The 20,547-nt window shown below is 40.4% G+C and overlaps 1 protein-coding gene across 1 annotated transcript in view; it reads right to left on the reverse strand.

Annotated features, from left to right (window-relative positions):
- The window catches only part of Ccdc68 (coiled-coil domain containing 68), a 40,835-nt gene extending 29,397 nt beyond the window's left edge, over positions 1–11,438 (reverse strand). Inside the window, exon 1 of the mRNA XM_013018892.1 lies at positions 11,344–11,438. The gene's annotated coding sequence lies outside the window, so the exon portion shown is untranslated. The remainder of the gene's footprint in view (positions 1–11,343) is intronic.
- Between the last annotated feature and the right edge of the window lie 9,109 nt (positions 11,439–20,547).

The raw sequence follows: 20,547 nt of genomic DNA on the forward strand, positions 1-20,547 counted from the left end.
TAACATTTCCAACACTTTAGGAAACAATAGCTCTAAGCAACAATCATCTACAAAAGTAGAAACATTAGGTGAAAGTTTAATGACAAACACATTAATCAGAAAGACCTCATTAATTGATCTTAGTGTAACTAAAATCTAACATGAATAAAGAGTCTTAAGAGACTTATGGCCAAATGCAGTACATAAATCTTTTTAGATTCTGCCTTCAATAAACCAATTATATAAAGACATTCTAAGACTGACTGAAAAAAGCTGAGAGTGTAGAATCCCTGCAATTTCACTTGTCTTGATAATGGAATTCCAAATTTCTGTTAGAAGAGCCTATTTATTAAATTTTCATACTACAATGAGTGTAGATTAAATAATAGAACATCAGTAGCTGTTTAACAATGGTAGGCAGAAAAAAATTGGGGTTAGGATAATAAAGATAAAAAGAAGTCCCACAAAATACAGGTAATTGTTGATGTGGAATGGTAAGCAAGTGGTGTTCATACTCCTCTATTTGGTTTTGTTTGAAACTTTACAATTAAAAAGCAATAAACTGTAATACAAAGAGCATGTAAAATAGAATTATTAAGCTCACTTTACTTATGAGAAAGGTAACACTCGTGTAAGTGACGTTAACTTACCCAGATTAGAGTGAAAACTAACAAGAGCACAAATTCAAACCTTGGTTTTTTTGACACTGAGTTCAAGATTGTTTCTATCCCACTGAAGCTGGCTTTCCCAGACACAAACAAATAATCAAACACACACACACACACACACACACACACACACACACACACACACACACACATACAATCTAGCCATGCTGAAGACACAGAGAAGTTTTACATACATCAGCCTCAGGGAACCTCGGGGGACACCGCAGAATCCCACACTTATCCTTTAATCTTCAACGAAATTGACAGAGCAGGCCAAGAATTTTCCATTTAATTATAAATCCTCTTTCTGGTAGCTATGGCTTCTATTTGTTTCCACTGACTTTGCCTTGGCAGAGCAACTCTGAGTACTCCTGTGCCGAACATGTGGAAAGAACTAATCCCCTTTGGTTCCTGATGTCTCTTTCAGGATTGAAAAGGAGGTCCCAAACCACAATTAAACGCCCAAAGCAAACAAAACACCCTTTCAGGCAAAAAAAAAAAAATAGTAATACATTGGGAAGCTAAGAGGAGGATGGGCAGGCCAAGATTGACTCCACACCTATTTTGACATCCTAGGCTAAGACTGTTCCTACATTCATGAATGGCTCAAAAAGGAATAACTCTTCATGACACATGAAAAGAATATGAAGTTCCAGTTCAGTATTCATACATGAAGTTGCACTCCAACACACCCATGCCACATCTGTATATGACCCCTGCAGCTTTGACCCTACAAACAGCAGCACTGGGTGACTGTGACAGAGACAGAATATAGAAAGCAAAGCCTGAAATATTTACTGTCTGGTGCTTCCCAGGAAAGCACCAAATCCCTGAGTTAGAGAATGAATGACAGAGAATGGGAGTTGAGCCATGGTAAATTAGAGACCAGTGAAGAAATAAATCTGGTTTAGACTGAGTTTCTTTCTCTTATTCGATCTTGGAGCTCATATGGTAAATTTACTTTCTTTTTCTTCTCTTTTTTGTATGGAATGCATTGTGTTCATTAACAAATAAGAAGAGACATTTTCAGCCTGGAAATGAATCATTCTTTGGAAAACTCCCCATTGTGTTCACCCAATCCTTCATAAGCTGATCATCACTTGGTCCTTGTATGATGCATCCTAAAATATACTGTACTTTTGTGTGTACCTTTGTGTGTGGGGGGAGGGGGGGGACATGCACCATGCTGCTCCTAGAACTTGAAACTTGAACTCCAGGGATTGAGCTGTCTCTCAGCTTTCACACTCAAGGCTAACGTTCTACCACTTGAGCCACATCTCCATTTCTAGGGCTGGTTTTGAACCTCCATTCTCAGATCTCAGCCTTCTAAGATACTGGGTTACAGACATGAGCCACCAGCATCAGGCTTCTCTTATTCTTAATACTAAAGAATTTTTCTTATTCTCTACTAAAAGATTCGCAACATTTTTTTCCTCTTAAAAATCTCACCACTTTTTCCCTCACTGGTTAAACAGATTACATAAAACCTTAGCCCCAGTTTACATACTTGTTAACACAGGGTTAATAAACCCAGAAGTCTTTAAAGTATATTTTTAATGCCTAGTTGCAGAAGGACCATAAATTACAATATTGTTCTGCCTCTTTATTTTCTCACTAACCACAGAAGACAAGCAGTCCATGCAGAGCATGGAGATCAGGCCTATCTGGTTACAAAGTTTTACATCTAGATACTGTATCCTTGTAAAATTACATTCCACATCTCATTCTGGTTCAGAAAAACCTTTGTGCCCAGAGCTCCTGATTTGTAGGAAACAAAACCCAAGGGGAGCACAAGGCAGCAAAGTCCAAATCACCATATGGCAGTACGATCCTGGGGAAAATCTCTGTTAGCATTTTATTTCAGCCAGAAGTAGATTAGGCAGATAAAATTTTCAAAATAAGGCACAAATCAGTTAATTAAAGTGAAGAAAGACTTTATTTGTTTTAAGCTAGAATGGATTGAAGACAGCTTACACATGGTGGCGTTGAGCCAAGAGGAGGTATTTCCTACATCAGGAGTTCTTCCAATAGGGTTGTGTCCCCTTAACTTCAGCCAAAAAGCTCTTCTATGCTCTGCCACACACTGAGTCATTCCATGAGGCTTTCTTCAAAGAGAGAAGCTTCTACAATTTAGAGGTGGCCTGCCTAGTTTCATGGTTTGATTCTGTTGGAAGTTAACTTCATTACACTAAGCTAGTTCCTTAACTTCTCTGGGCCTCCATTATATTCACAGTAAAATTCAGACAATATGAATTATTAACAATAATAACCAACATGGGGTTGTTTGTGAGTTAATATTTGTCAAGTACTTAAGCACATATAATACATAATAAATGATTTGCACATGTTTGTCAAATGAGTAAATAAAATATGAGACCATTATCCATAATTAACACTGACAAGCAGTCTGCATGGTTTGCTTCCTGCAGGGAGAACCAGGTAATGTTTTCAATAGTCTGCAGTCTGAGTTTGGCCATAAAGGAAAATTTGCTTTAGGGGATTTTAAGACTAACAAATCCATAGTAATGATTCTTTATTGCTAATGCATCAATAATTTGTCAACATCCCAAAACAAGGATACAAGCATCTAATGAATCATTTACAATCTATAAAGTGAAGCATATGTATCATTGTAAAGTATATTCTGGGTGATCAAGCAACACATCACTAGACATCTGTGATACTGTAACTAAACCTTCTCTACTATTAAATGGCATAAGAATAGTTTTAGACTTACAGCATAGAACGCTTTGTTAGAAGGTGAGTTGTGTCCATCTCCCTTCAGATTCATAGATTAGAGTTCTAAGCTCCATCAGCTTGTCTCTGAATGTGACTGGAGCAAATGAGGCCACTATCTCAGAAGGAGGTTGGAATGTGTTCAGAGAAGTACTCTCAGACCACCATGGTAAATGTCTAGAAAATAGGGGCATTGTAGCTGTAACTAGTACAGCCCAGGAAACTGCCCAAGGACTGTTTATACTCCAGAGACCATAACAAAGACATTGGCCTTAGCCCTGATGCATCCTTTCCTGTAGTAAATATTTACTGATCACCGCTGTGTGAGGTTTTGGCTAGCAGAGCCTCTGAAGACCCTGTTTCCATGGGACTTCAGTCCAAGAGGAGGCAGAGACTGACAGGAGCAGAGTAAACAAATATGGTAGCCATCAGGGTGAGTAAAGAAGCAAATCAGGGCAGTGTGATCAAAGGAAGAGATGTTAGTGCCTAGCAGTGAAGCAAGCTGGCAGGGGAAGGGGACACTGGAGGGAGGCTATGCAAGGAAAAGAGATAAAGGCTATTCTAGATAGCGACTAACTAGAAAAGTGGGCTTCAGGAAAGACAGAAGCAGAGAGGCTGGAATTTGTTGAGAATGCCATGGCCTCCTGTGCAGCCTTGTCTTATTAGTTTTATGTCATAAGGTTCTCCCTTTTCTCTCTCCCCAGCAAAGTAGACTGAAATAGTTAAAGGCTTCCAACTGGTCATGTTGAAAGAAGTCTTGCTATGGCATGGCTGCTTCCTCAGTCCCATTAGCTGGGGCACAGACAGCTCAGTGCCTGGACACAGCAGCTGAGAGCGCCCTCTAGTAATGGCCCTGGGGATCTGCCGGCCACCTGTGTTGGTGAAACTGGAGAAGTGAAAACAAGTTACCAGTTGGGAAGAGGGAGAGTCTGGCATAGAGGGGTACTTCTTGTCAAATGGTAGCAAGGTGAGCAGGGGGGGTGGCAGCAACAGGAGGGCCCTCATTTATTCTTTTGTAGGCCTCATCTTGCTGATTGTCCCATGTCTAGTTATTCAACTCCCAGCAGTTCTGGGAGCTATCTGCCAAGTCATTTGGTCATATATACTGGTTTTCATCAGCATCCTTGATTGGTTTGAGCACAGGCCTGAGTTTTCACTTAGCACAAAACTGTTTCTTTGCAATGAGTCCTATCATATTGTGGATTTAAGTATTGGAAACTGTAAAATACAACACAGGATGATTAAGCAATGGAGGAGGGGGGGATCTAACATATCTCCAGGCCCTTCGAGAAAAAGGCTGTGTCCTGCGTATTGCGTTACACACCTGTTCTGCAGCAGCTGCATTGCACAGCACAATGGTGACATCCAGTGTCAGCTGGCTAAATCTCAGGTGACTGCAGCTTACCTGAAAACGATTCACAGACCGCCAAAGACATGCATGCAAACTCAAATTCCACTTCTATTTGCAAGGAATTATCTGAAATAGTCTTAAAACTCAATTTTATTTGACCATGTACCACTCATTTATATGCACACATCAATTCCCATGGTCGCTAATCCTATAGAAAATCCTTACAAAACAAAAGCTACTTTCTTGGAGAAAAAAGGGTTGAAATGTCGGATGTATACCATTGATAATTCACTGTGACAAATGCTACCTTCAGTACATCTATAATGCCCCTAAGGCACAGAGAAATGATACAAATGATTCAAGGTTGAAACATCCAGACACACTGACTCCAGATGTCTTTGCAATGAAATACTCTGTCTATTGTAGTCTGAAACTCTGAAAAGCATATGAAAGTGTCAGTCAATCCCAAATTCGGTGACCAACCCACAAAGAGGTACAAATTACACAAATGTACAATGAGACCTGTTAAAATTATTTTTAAAAGGAGAGAGGATAAAACAAGGATAAGACAGGTAGTGAATTTGATTGGGGAATACTGCATGCATATGTAGAAATATCATAACAGAACCTCTTTGAACAACTAATATATGCTAAAAAATCATCCTGGCCTTGAGGAACTGGTATTTCATCAGTATGCCATAGCTCCATTTCTAGTAAACATCAAGCAAATACAGACACAGGCTGAATGCACTCCTTGGGCTTTTAAAAGTATCTTATTCATAAGAAAATAGAACTTAATAAAAAAAAATCCAGGTACAGTGGCCTCACACCTGAATCCTAGCTACACAGAAGGCTGAGACCTGAGGATCATGGTTGAAAGCCAGCCTAAGTAGGAAAGTCCATGAGACTCTTATCTCCAATTAACAAGCAAACAAGCCCTGAGTAGCTATGGTTCAAGTAGTAGAATGCTAGCCTTGAGCAAAAATTGCAGGGACAGTCCCAGGCCCTGAGTTCAAGCCCCAGGTCCAGCACCCAAAAATAATGATAGTAATAATAATAACAATTAATAATAATAATAAAAGAGCTTCATAGAGTATCTGTATAATGTATATTAAAAGTAGTGGTTATATTTATATCACAGCATGGATATTGTTTGAAGGTGAATGCCTAAACTCAGCTGCCCCTCACCAATCCTTCCTCTTGGACTCAAGTGATCATTTTCGCTGCTCTAAAGTTTTCAATAATTGGATAAACCCAAAAGCTAATTATGCTTTGTCAGTGAGGAAAATATAACAAGAAGTTGATGTCAGATATATTTATATAAAACAGAAATATATATTATATCTATTACATAGCACTATCACTTGCAATATTTACATACTACCTTTTGAAAATTTTCTTGTGTGGGTTTACAAATTATTTTAGGAGCAAACAGCTCCTAAAAATCATAAAAATATCTATAGTTTTTTAGACTCTTCCCAGAACTATTTTAACTGCAACTTATTTCTTTTATTTTTAAAAAATGAACCACAGAGAAGGAAACAATAATGCAAGTATCAATGAGGGCAGAGCAGCTGGAACTCATGTCTATTGTTGAAGAGAATACAAAGAATGCAGGCACTCCCTAGTATATGTCTGAGTCAAGCAGAAAAGGTCAGATAAAGTGATGTTAGGGAAATGAATCCTAAGATATGTATTCAAATGTTTTTTCTCTTTCATGCAATTGTTTCTAACACATTTATAAGATTATTTCTTTGTTGCTATGTATGTCCCTCCCCCACAGTATAACCCCTGCTTTCAATGTATTTGATGTTATAATTTGTGGAGGGGAAGGGGGAAAACAACTTGTTTAAATAGGGATACAGGAGGACCCATTGCAACAATGAGATGTACAAGTCGTTATGTCGAAAACCAACTTTACAACTTTGGTGAAGGGGGGGTGGGGGGTGGGGAGGGGCGGGAAGGATTGGGTAGGGGGTGGGGGGGGCGGAGGATGGGAAGGGATGGGAAGGGGAAACAAAGGAGGAGGCGACAATGCTTGATAAGAAATGTACTCATTATCTTGCCCATGTAATTGTAACCCCTCTGTACAGTATTTTCACAATTAAAAAAAATATGCAGGCACTTTGGGCAAAAGTTGATAGTTCACACAGTATTTATGAGCACAAACTATGAAATCCAGTAGTTTAAAACTGCCATCAAGGAGAATCAAAACATTGAATAAGAAGTTGATTCATATCAGTCATTTCAAATTTTGGTATTGTGGATCCAGAACAAAATGCTGTCTATTTGAATGCAATCTACACCAAGTGTAGAACATAGTGTGGTATAGCTATCATGGAATGAATACTGGTTAACAATAAAATGGACAAAAGGGAGAGATGCTACCATCTAAATCAGCCTCAAAAACTTTATTGTATGTGATAGAAGTCAGGTACTAAAGACTAAATGTTGTTTGATTTCACTTGTATGCACAGGAAAGCAAATATAAAGAGACAGAAAGTAGGTTCGTAGTGTTTTGGGTCTGAAGGTGGAATTGGTGGCTAAATTATACCTCCAGCAAGGTGGGGGTTTTTTAAAAGAAAAAAGTACAGAATACAAAGTAAATATATTTGGATAATCTTTCTCTGGGGTAAATATAATTGTTGGCATATTTTGTCTAATTAAAGGAAAAAACAAAAACATAGGTAGAATTTTTGACAGATTTAAGACTTTTGTTCATCCTTTTCCCTTCTCCCCAAAATTACCTATATTCACAACTACAAATCCCATTTTCATTTATTTGGTGTATAAGTAATAGTTATTTGAAGTTTAATATTTCAATATTTAATAATATTAAACCTTAAATATGATTTCTAAATTATTCACACAATCCACACAAAAAATGAAACTACCAATTAGAACAACATAAGAGTGGTTTCACAATTTTAAAATTTGACTATTTAGGGTTGGGAAGGTGGCTCAGTGGTAGAGCGCTTGCATGCATGAAGCCCTGGGTTCGATTCCTCAGCACCACCTAAGCAGAAAAAAAAAAAAGTTGGAAGTGGTCCTGTGCCTCAAGTGGTAGAGTGCTAGCCTTGAGCTGAAAAGCTGAGGGACAGCGCCCAGGCCCAGAGTTCAGGCGCCATGACCAACAACAACAACAACAAAATGACTAAATCATGTAAAGGTTGGTGGTGGGAATGTAAACTTGTTCAATCACCTGGAAAGCAGTATGGAGGTTCTATAAAAGATTAAATATAGAGCTCCCCTATGACCCAGCAATCCCATTCCTTGGCATTTACCCAAAAGACCACAAACAAGGCCACACTAAAGCTACAACACAACGATGTTCATTGCAATGTTATTTACCATAGCTAAAATATGGAATCAACCAGATGGCCCTCAGAAAAAAAATATGTATATATGCACATACACACTGGAATGAATATATGTATATGTATATATATATATATATAAATAAACAAATACACAATGGAATACTATTCCATCCGAAAGAATGGCATTTCCTTATTTGTAAGGAAATGGAAAGACTTAGAAAACATCAGATTAAGAGAAGCAAGCCAGACTCAAAGAAATATAGGCTACATGGTTTCCCTCATTTGTAATAACTAGAATATAGGTTATTCTTAGCAGAGGATCACAATAACTCAAAAGCTATGTGCATATGGGTATATAAAATGATGCTTATCAAAATGAACTCCAAGAAATGGAAACAAGATTTTTTTTAGTGTGCTGTTTGCAGTTATTTCTTTTTTGTTTTTTTTCTTTTTTCTTTCTTTTTTCTTTCTCTCCCTGCCACCTTTAGTTTATTGCCTATTGTCACTGTTTTGTTTTTCTTTCATTTCTGTATCATTTGTCTCGTATGTAAGTTTATCTGAATTGGGGAAGGTTTGGGGAATCACAGAAAAAGTGGGACAAAGAATGAATCAATGCAACAGTAATACTCACTAGATACTATATTTGGAAATGAACTTTACGATTTGGGGTGGAGGATAGTCAGGGGTGGGGAATGGGAAAAATGAGGGGGTGACACTGTTCAAAGAGAAATGGAATCATTACCTTACTTATGTAACTGTAACTCCTCTGTATGTTGCCTGTACAATAAAACATAAAAAATAAATCTATGTAAGGGAATATGTGGCTTGAAACCAGTCTAATGGTGTCAGCCATAATTGAGGGGATGGTCACTAACATAGTTCTAATCTGTAGCACTGAAATGTCTTGGAAAATGCTAGTGCTGTGTGACAAGATATCAGTGTGTCTCCAGCATAGAACACAGGGCTCTGTACAACAGACATTCCACAACTTCTGGCCCAATGAAGTGCAAATAAACCCACAAATCCATACATGTTTCCTGTAATTGTAGGCGCATGCACATACTACAAGAAAAATGACAAATGGCTTTTGCTGAAAAAGCACTAAATTGGGTCTAAAATAGTAACTAAAAAGCAGGATAAAAGCTTGGCCTACATTCCTTCATTTTGTATCCATCTTTGCTCTGAGCTATTCTGACCTATAGTTACTCAGAAGTCATCTTGAATTCTAGAAAGGACAGGACTAGTACACTCTCTTGTCAAGAGAGCTGAAGCTTCCACATGGACAACAATGACTTTCTTTTTGTGTGACCATATTGCTCCCCTCAAGTTCTGACAGCAAAAGCAATTTCCCCAGACCCCCTCAAAAAACCAGAGCTGAAATTAAGATCAAATAAGCAAACTATACTACTCCTGGGCCATATGCTTCACTTTCCTGCTCCAATTCTTCCTCTATAAACATGTAGCTCATCTCTGTATACCAAAGATAAGCTGAAATTATTACTTTCCCACTTCCCAACACATGCACCAGCAGCGTAATAAATCCCCTTTCTCTGACATTCGTCATCACTAGTCTCTAGCTGACATATTGGAATGACCAGTCCAGACCTGACCATAGACGTAGGCCTGTGACCTAGAACTCCGGGTTACAATCACCCCTAATACAGTTGTTTGCTTCACTTGTGAAGATGTCTGTGTTTGGGGTTAATTTTTAAAATAAATTTATTTAAACATGTTATCAAATTCAGAGTAAAAAATTTCCATTGCAAATTTCTTCAGTCGTTCAATAGAGATATAATGTTAATGGAAATATCACAGTTCATAGGATGAAACATGATTTTCAAAGGCCTTCCTTATTCTCTGCGAAATCTTCAGTCCTTTTCTTTCTCAGTCAACTCTGGCTTGCTTACATTTTTAAAGCGTTGGCTGATATCTGGATTGTGACTCAAGTCCATTCTTGAGTATAGTCTTAGTAATTCACCAACAAACAACACAGGCCTCTTAGTAATTAACAAAATAAGGTCTGTGTTAATTACAAAATAATTTTGCAATTAACAAAAGACGTCCCTTTTTTGGTGAGGAAAGGAGATCAAGTTATTTCGTAATTCTTGCAGAAAGTAAAAATGTCTTGCGAAGTTGTCTGCAGCAAGAATAACCTTCCTGTCCTCATTCCTTCAGTAAGTAATGGAGAAGCCACAAGGACATTTGGCGCCTGAAGCAGAAATTCCTGGTGCTTTGGGGGCCTTTCAATCCAGGAGGGGAGGGCAGAGGTGGGGGGGTGAGGGGTGGAAGGTAGCCAGCCTCCTTAACAACAGCACCAATTGTGTGTGCACCCAGGCACCTGACACAGCAGCCCAGCTCAAGTTTCTGGAAAACCAGTCTTCCATACAGCTGACTATTTAATAGCATGAGGTAAAATCAGAAGGATCATCCTTTTCCTGTTGCAAATGCAGGCTTTCCCTGTTTAACTTTTCTTCACTTAGTCCTTACATTATACTTGGAAGGGAAAGTTTTGAGTCCTCAAAATGGAAGAGCTCTGAGAGCATGGTACAACAGACAGAGCTTCGGGGATGCTTGCATGTTCTAGTGTTTGTGTTCAAGCGTTTATTTCTTCTTGTCCTTGGTGGGGAGGGGGGAGGCTGAAAAGTCTAAAATCTACGCTTGCGTCCTTGCTAAGGTAACAGTTGTTCCTTTTGCAAAGCTGCCTCGGGCTCTGCCCAACTCAACAAACAGAAACAGCAGGCTAGCGCTCAGGTGGGCTGCATTTGCGATGCGCCTACCAGAGTCAGCGGGCACCAGGAAGGGCAGCGTCGCACCTCCACTGAACTGTGAGGCTAGAAAATTCCAGGCGCAGTGAATGCCACGCTGTAGTCAACAGTGGCATCATCACCCCCCCCACGCCCCCTCCCCCAGGGGTTTTTTCTCTAGGGCTGTTAAAAGGAGTAGGCTGAGATCCTGCCCACCCCTCCTCCCCAACCTCAGACAAAGGGATTGTATTACAAAAGCCTAAATAAGTCATCAGGAGTCAGGTGTTACGGAGAAGTTGGTTCCTGGAGGGGATGGAGAGTGGGGAAACGGCTCTCCTGACTCTTCCCAAAATTGGAGGGGCGGGGGGGAGGGGAACTTCTGGCCCAGGGAATCAGAGGTCATCAGGGAAGGAATACGGGCTTTCATAAGATCCCTTTCCAGGAAATGGCCTGGTGAGTGGCGTTCCCCTGGGGATTCCCCACTCCAGGCGACCTGGACACCGGTCCACCCGGCTGGCGCACAGGTCTCCGGGGGCTCGCCTTACCTGGCAGGGCGCTCACCGCGGGGGTCCAGGCCTAGGCTTTGCCCTGCGTGCTCCGGCCACCCGAGTGGCTAGGCTTGGCTGCGGGGTGGTGCGGGGTTCAGCCACCGTCTGCAGATTGGGCTCCGCCCCACCGGGCCGGACCACAGGGCAGAGTCCAGCGGGCGCCGGGCGGCTCGGGGGCGGGGAGGAGCCGGGATTCTAGCCAAGCCTGCTACGCTTGCACCCGCTCCACAAGGCTGCACCCATTGACACCAGGTCCGAACGGTGGGGATTGGTGCGCAAGAGGACTGGAGGCCGCCGCCCTTCGAGAAAGTTTTATTTGCCACTCTTTAAGTTCAGAGACTTCTGTTTTCCTTTTGATTTTTTTTCCTTTTAAGTTCTAGCAAAGGTTTATTTTAGTCTAACAGGGTTAAAGTAGTGAGGCACAGAAAAATAGAAACATTTCCTGCTCTCCACGCAGGAAACGGGAGTTAAAGATTCCTCTTTTGACGGTTTTAGTAAAACTTTATTTTGGGATGATTTGCGAGACGGGGCTGGGCGGGGGGGGGAGCGGGCAGGGACACGATGGGGGAGTGAGGGCTGAGAACAGACCGGTGCCCCCTCCAGGCCTTGGGGGGGGGGGGGGGGGGGGGGGTTGCAAAAAATAGTAGGGAGAATTCAGAGCACGCCCAGCCCATCCTCCTTCTGTCCCCACTTTACATAACCATGGTGTATTTGTAGAAACTGCGAATTAGCGTTGGGCTGTTACTACTAAGGAAGCTCCAGACTTTATGCACATTTCACTAATCTTATGGCTGGTATGATTTTCACCCCCCTCCTTCCATCCTGCTGAGGTCGGCCTATTCGTGTGGCATCTTCTTATCTCCTTAAATCTGTGACAGCTTCTTCTTGTCTGCTTTGAGGCTTTGAGAGGTTTGAAGAATTCTGGCCGAGTACACTAGTAAAACCCCATGGATAGCCATCACTTGGTTTGTCTGACATTTTTCTCATATTAACACAAATGGAGAGGGCAGGGAGCCACAAATATAATGCTCCTCTCCTCTCCTCTTGGAGGGAGGGGATCAGGGAGGTACCTGGAGTCACAAACCATCACAGACGATGGATGATTTTGACCTTGATCTCTTGGTTAAATCTGTGTCCTTCAGGTTTATCTACCACACATCCCATACTATGTGATTTCATATTGTCCCACTTACAACTACTTCAGGCTATTTTTTCCCCAATCTTTAGAAAGATCATGAGCTTTTAGAATTTTGAATTAAAAATAATAAATACACAAATAAATACTTTCACCAACATCTTGCATATCTAACAGATTTGGGAAACCACAGCCCAAATTCCTCATATCTAGGGGCTTTACAGAAACTTCCCTGGAAACCTCCAATTATTGGTTCCCACCCATCACAGGGAAGTTCACTTTCTTTCCCCAAACAGATTAGTGAACCGATTATGGATTTGTACCAGTGAAACTGGTGGTCCCTAAGTAATTTGGGGGTAACTAATCCTTAAGGTTTGTACTGATCCTGTTCTCAAAATAGCAGTGGATGTTTATGACTAGCTTAAACATTGAAGAAATGCAGCTGTGAAGGATCATTTGTTATTTTGCTTTCCATTGCTCATGTTTGCATTTGCAAGTCAGTTCCTTAAACACCACATTTCCTCTCTCTGAGCTTATGTCTTGTGAGGCCTTGGCAAAAATCCTTCTGGGAGCACGAAATCTACTTTTTCATGAACCCAAGTTGGGGCCCACAAACACAGAATGGATGGGACAGTGGGCAATCCAGAGAACGACATGATCTACTTCTCAACTACTTTGGACAAATATTTTGTATTTCATTGCTACCAGTTCTGTCATGGTATAACTGCTCCCCCCACCCCGCCCCACTGCCAAGCTTTGTCTGTTGAAGCCCTAATCCACAATGTTATGGAATTTGAAAGCAGGGGTTCTAGGAGGTAATCAAGATAGAGAGTCCTCACGAATGGGTTTAATGTCCTTGTACTAACCAATAGAGGCTCTCTCTAGCATTGGAGAACAAAGGGAAAGCAGCGATTTACAAACCAGGAGGAGGGCCCTCACCCAACTTCATCTCTGTGGATGACTTTTGACCTTGGGTTTCTCAGCCTCCAGAGCTGAGAGAACAATGTAGACTCAGTCTACGGTTATTTCATTACAGCCACCAGGACTGACTAAAATGATATCCCAGAAGAAATGAGCAAGGTCAGTGATAAGCGTGAGGTTTTGTGTACTGATTGCGTACATAATCTTTCAGACATCTAACTGAGGAGCTATTAAGAAAAACAGTACAGCTGGACCACAAAACACAAAGGCAGGTAAGGCCAAGAAGAGGGAGCAAGCCTTGAATAACAGACAAAACGTCCGGGAAATAGTTTTTCGTATTCATCTCTGCTCAGAAAGGAAAGAAAGAACCATTGTGGGACTGAAACTCTGTTTGTGGTTACATAGTTGTTACTATTATGTTACTCATGACTAAAACACCCAGCATATATTCTGGAACAATGTAAGTGTCTACTTGTATGTACAAGTCTATCTAGATACATAAATCTGTTTTGAAGACTCCTTTTATATAACAATATAGAAACCATGACCTAACCAAGGGTGATATACAGAATATGTACTTGTTGGTTGAGTAGTAGCATCAATCAGTCAGAAAACCTGCCTGCCAAAATGAGCCATTGTTATAGATGAATTCATATAAACCAGCTCCAAGTCCACCCTAAACATTATTAGTTAAAACTACTGTTATTCTCTTCACAAAACTGGATGTCCCTTCAGAATTGTTCTTTCAAAACATCCAGTGGGATAGTAAGTCCTTTGGGCTAAGTGTGTTTGAGCTTCACAGGTTTTGTTTGTTGATGACCTTGGTTCTCTCTACCTTGGCAGTAACTGGAATAATAATGTTGTTTTCTTTTGCAATAGGAGGCTCATTCCTCAAAGGAAAGAAGCAGAAAGAAAGCTGAAGGAAGTATGAGAGCTGGGGTGATTCTACATATTATTTTTCCTAAAATAACTTATTATCTCTAAATTTCTCTTTTCTTACTCTTCCCTAAAACAATTCGAATCTGTTTTTCCCCCATTATACCAAGAAAACTTTTGTTGCCCGAGACACCAATAAGCCCACATTGCTCAGCCCAGCAGTCAATTCTCAATCCTCACAATCTGCAATGTTGGTCCAGTGTCTTTCTACCCTACTGTATAAAGGGGTGTTACTTGTCTCCTAGCCAGCGCATTCCCATTGTTGCTCTTACTGCACTGGCAATTTTGCTCAGTCTCCATCCACCGTTTCTCACCATCTCCTGAACTTTTCACTGTAATTTCCTAGCTATTCAGTACTTAGTCTACTTTGGTCCTCTGTCTAACCTCACTGCCTTGATTAAATGTCATCTTTATTCTACTGATCAGGAAATAGGAATCTCCCACTGAGGGCCTCTCTTCAGAGATCGGGCTCGTATTTCTAATGTTCTATTCAGTCTCTCAAATTCAGCCATCTCTGTGCCATACACTTTTTTTTAAATATGTGCCTGCTCTACCAGCAATCTTCACAAATTAGTAGCAGTCAACTTTAGTATTCCAGTTACCTTACATCTTGACAACATCAGCTTTCCATTCTTTCTTTCAATTCAATTTCCTATCTAATTTTTACTGTATATCCAGCCTATCCGAACATGTTATAAACTCCTCCCTGAAAACATATCCATACTTCTACTATTATCCTGGCATGCATCATCATTGAAGTTTCTTGCTCTAATAACAGAGGTTACCTACTAACCAATACTGTCACTGGCGTGTACTCATTACCTTACTTATGGAACTGTAACCACCTTTGTACATCACCTTTACAATAAAATTAAATTTTAAAAAACTTATCCTGGACAGAGCTCAGTGGCTACTGAAGGTATGAATAGGATCATTCTGGAGTGGTTCTCCATTTCCTGCCCCCCAAAAGTTCTTGCAGTGGTCTTCAAAGTTTTGGCTTCTACTCCCTCTCTGATCTTAGCTCTACTCGTCTTCCCTCCATCTACCTACCTGATTCCCTGGCTATTCCTTGAGCATGTCAGACATACTCCTGTCTTCCACTGATTGCATTGTTTCTTCTCCCCACAAATGTTTCTTTAGCTACCAGTAGGCTGAATTCCTTGACCAATTCCAAGCCTTTACTCAAATACTACCTTCTTAGTTTTATCTTTAGACTATCTTATTTAGTGATGCCAGCTCTCCTCTCCACTGTCCTTGGAATCCAACTTGCTTTTTCCTTTTTTATGAAGCACTTATACTACCTTCTAACATGGTAGGTAATTTCCTTAGTTTAATGTATTGCTTTTTATCTATGTCCCCAACGCTTAGTGTTTGCTGATGTATCTTAAGCAGTAATCTGGCATATGAGATATGTTCAGTAATGTTTGTCAAATGAATTAATTTGTAAAATTGGAATAACAGAAGGAAGAGCAGATTTTAGGAGGGAAATCCAGGGTTTTGTTTTGAAACTTTTACATCTGAAATATCTTCTAGGTGTCTAATTGGAGAGAGATAGCAATTAGGCAGTTGAATATATGGCTATAGTTCCAAATGGTATGCGTGTGTGTGTGGGTGAATTGTTGAGTGTATGGGAGAATATAGAATAGATGGAATATGGATGACATAATCTAGAGAATGAGTATACATAGGAATTGTTACAAGAGGACATAAAAAAGAAAACAGCCCCTATCCAGATTAATGGAGCTAGGAAGTTTTTTTTTGTCTCTGTAAATTTCATAATACCAAGAGTAGAGAAAATTTTGATTAGAAGTCCAATGAACCATTGATTAATATGTCTAGTAAGTAACCATTAAAAGCTTGTGCATGTATGCAATCCTGATGATGAATTATAAAATAATAATTTATTAAACTCCAAAGGACAATTTTAGGATATTTGAGCAAGTGAATCTGTTTAAAATTTGGAAAGAAATATAGTTTCCATCCTGTTCCTGAAAACAGAGTGCAACCAGAGGTCACACTTTGCTGACGTGCGTTATAGAATCAAGCTGTCCCTGGTGCTTGGGGGGGTCACATTTCAGCTGGCTCTGGTAGCAGGAGCAAGCATCGGGGCTCTAATTGGGTCTAACTGTACTCTCCCTGAAGGACTTACCTTCCTCCTTCTCTCGCACATCACAGATTCTCTTTAGGCTTTAGACTCTCTGATACCTTGATATTTTATTGTTAAGCGCCATTGACCCCTTTTCTCTTACCTTGAAGAAAGTTGAAAAGAGTGGTATTTACTTTCAAAAGAAGAAAAGCATAAAAATGACTTCAAAACTGAACAACTCCTTACTTTGTTTTTTAAAATTTTTATTTAAAGACGATATACAGAGGAGTTACAGTTCCCTGATCCAGGGAATGAGAAAACATTGGAAATGAACTATACAACACAAGGGGAAGGGAAGGTGGAAGGGGAAAAACTGGAAGAGAATGAGAGAGGAGGTGAAACTGTTCACCAGGAAATGAACTCCTCACTTTGGGGAGAATGGTTCTGAGCGCTCACATATAATGTAGTTGTAACAATGGGAAAACTAGAAAGCCATGAATGTTAAGTGTGGCAAGACACTCAATTTATTTCGGAAGCTATTTTTTGTCCCCAAGGTCCTTTCTGGACTCTCCAATGGGACGCTATTTACCTTCTGCTCTCTATTCTCTGTCTTTCTAGGGACCAGCAATTTGCTCTAGCAAAGCTTTCTTTGATCAGAAAGGAAAAGAGCCCATGTGTGCTCACTGGACATTCAGTCCTAAGATGCTTCTCTCATGAGAGCCACTCCCACATTCCCTCATCTCCCTCTCTGTGCCTCTGTGCCAAGCAACTGGCCGGTGTCACCTTCACAGTAGTCTTCTTCGGGGAAGCAAGGCATCTATCTGCCTTTGTTGCTTTGAGCTCAGGACTCCATGCTTCAGGGGACAGACACCTTGCTCAGTCTACAACATGAGCTTATTGGCAGCCATTGAAAGCATTCCCACTCAATTTCTAACCTCTTGGCTCGCTTTGGATCTTCACAGTAAACTGTTTTCCCAAGTTATAAGAAACCTCTCATTCCTTTGCAGAGTAAAGGTTATTGCTAAGTAACATGCCAAGGGAATGAACTTCTTGCAGAATCCCTCAAACTCACTCCAATATGTAAGGAAATAATTTGCCAATTGACAACAGTAACATGATTTAAATGAACATTGAGTAGACCAACGATATAATTCCTAGCATAGGCAGAGGCAGAGCTATTCTACTCATTTATTTTTTCTTTTCTTTTTTTTTGGGGGGGCGGGTGAGGTGGGACGGGTGTCGTGGGGCCTGAACTCTGGGCCTGGGTGCTGTTCCTCAGCTCTTCAGCTCAAGGCTAACACTCTACCACTTGAGCCACAGTGCCACTTTTGGCTTTTTTCTTTTTTGCTTATGTGGTGCTGAGGAATCAAACCTAGGGCCTCATGCATGCAAGGCAAGCACTCTACCACTGATCCACCTTCCCAGCCCCTATCCTACTCATTTCTATGTACATTATTTCCTTACTATGGAGTTTAGCATCTTGAACCATGCAGTAATACAAACATGCCTTTAAAATCAAAACAAGAATAAAAGAATATAGTCATTTACATTGCACATTCTTCCAAAAATAACTCAAGGTTGGAATATCATAACTATTCCCAATTACCTTAATAGTGGAGAATCACGGAACATAAAATGGAGAATTTGAAGTAGGTTAAATCCTTGAGTGAAATTAACTTCAAGCAGAGGTTCCAAGTATTCAAATATTGATTTTCATTGCAAAGAAATACTGTTCCTCGCCTTACAAAATTAATTAAGCTCTGTGTTAATTAATCACTACGCCTCTATAATGAGAAGCTGCCAATCACCCTGTCAGATTGTTTACAGCTAAAATCTTAGCCTAAAATTCATCTGTTTAATGATCTAAGTTAAATTTAACTCATGTCTCACGACCTCAGACATAAATCTGATGACTACAGGGTTTATAGCTTTAGAATTCCATCAATACTTGCCCATTAAAATAGCCAAAGCCCAGGGTCTCACTGATCAATGCATCCACACTGACCTTAACTGAACCTTCCTAGGCTGCGAAGACAGACCAATCTGTGCAGATTTCTTTTCTGTCCCATAGAGTAATGTGTTTAACAAAGAATGTCTTCTCTGCTATCAACTATGAAGTTACAGAACAGTTTGCTACTTTCATAAGTAAAATGTTTCCAAAATGTGAAACTCTACCATGTCCTTGTGATAAAATATGAACAATGACTTCAATTATAGCAATTGTTTATTTATCTATTTATTTATTTAACTCAAGAACTGAAGATTTTAAGCAATTAACCCTTGGGTAATTCTTCCTCTTCTGTTTGCATTGTTTAAATGGAGCCATTTTCTTCAGAAACAAAAATGATGAGTTTGAAGATAACTATTCTAGGCGAATGTTAAGTCTGTCTGGCTCTCAAGAGCCGAGGTTGAACAATAGCTCACAGGGGCTTCTTGGACCAAGTCTTCAGTTAAACTTCATGGGTGTTAGGAACACCCATCCAAGGCTAAGATTTAGTGCACTTACACTCACATTTACAAGTCACCTTGAGTGGGCTGCTACTTCACAGTTACAAGTTTCACCTGGAGCAAAGATACAGGAGTAAGGAAGCAGAGAATGGGCTGAGAAATGTAGAGAAAAGAAAAGTAACACAGGAAAAGTTACCTGGGTACCAGTCCAAGTCTGTGGTCAAAGAGGAACAGGAGGTATCTCCTGTACCTTCAAGTTCAAGGTCAACCAGCGGTGTCAAGCAGCACGCTTGACAAAGATAGCCACCTGTGTGGCTAATGAGTATTTGGAATGTGGCTAACCAGAGTTGAGATGTGCTGTACCTGTAAAATAGGTTCCAGATTCCAGAGATTTAGATGGGATAATGAACACATATGCTTTCATTATTTTTTAAAATAGTGATTATAGAAAAGTTGGTGATACTTTGAATATGTTGACTTACATAATGAATTAATAAATATATATTTTAAAATTCATTTCATCTTTTTTTTTGTCGGTTGTGGGGCTTGAATTCTGGGCTTTAGCTCTATCCCTGCGCACTTCAGCTCAAGGTGAGCACTCTACTACTTGAGCCATAGTGCCACTTCTGGTTTTCTAGTGGTTTATTGCAGTTGAGTCTCATGGACTTTCCTGCCCAGGCTGGCTTTGAACCATGATCCTCAGATCTCAGCCTCCTGAGTAGCTAGGATTACAGGCGTGAGCCACCGGCGCCAGACTTATATCATCTTTTTCTTATTTTAATGCAGTGACTAAAATGTTTAAACATTGCATATGTGGCTCATGTCATGTTTCCATGGGCTAGCCATGTTAGAGCCATAGTCTTTTAGAGATAAGCCAAGCTTCCCGCTGTCCCCAAAGAGAGGGTATGGGCCCTATAGGTAACTGAAGCTGGTTGTATCCAATGAGAAACTTTTTTTTTTTTTTTGCCAACCCTGAGGCTTGACCTCTGGGCTGGGCGACATCCCTACGCTCCTTTTGCTCAAGGCTAGCACTCTACCACTTGAGCCACAGCACCATTTCTGACTTGTTCTGTGACTTAATTGGAGGTAAGAGTCTCTCAGTCTTTCTGTCCAGACTGGCTTCAAACCACAGATCTCTTCCTCCTGAATAAATAGGATTACAGGTGTGAGACACTGGCTCCCATTGGAAACTTATTATTTTTTTCCTACCCATGTACCTGACCTTGAGCTAACGCTCATCTCCATGACAAGGCTTTCTTGTTTTCAGTATTGCAAAGGAAGATAGGTATACAGTCTACTCATAAGTTTTCTTCTAATTCCTGATTTGGGCAATAACTGGAGATGACCATGAGATAAATGGAACAATAATGCAATGGAGTCCTCCAATGGAGTTCCCAGGACAGCAGGGGTATCTTACGATTTGGTTGAAGAGTAGGTTCTTGTGCCTTACCCAGCTTCCCTGAATCACAAACACTGAAAGTTGAGGCCTGTGACTCAGTGTTGATAATGGATGCCCCAGGTGGATACATCATGTGAGGGTTGACTACCATCTCACTGAGCTAAACACTAGAGTTAGAAGATAAAACCTAGGCTGTTCAGTTACATGTGAATTTCCTCCCAGCAGCAGGCTGCATGGACGAAGTGACATTTATTATCACCTTTTAGACCTGCTATA

This window comes from Dipodomys ordii, unplaced genomic scaffold (genome assembly GCF_000151885.1).
Source record: "Dipodomys ordii isolate 6190 unplaced genomic scaffold, Dord_2.0 Scaffold43, whole genome shotgun sequence".
Classification (NCBI taxonomy): Eukaryota; Metazoa; Chordata; class Mammalia; order Rodentia; family Heteromyidae; genus Dipodomys; species Dipodomys ordii.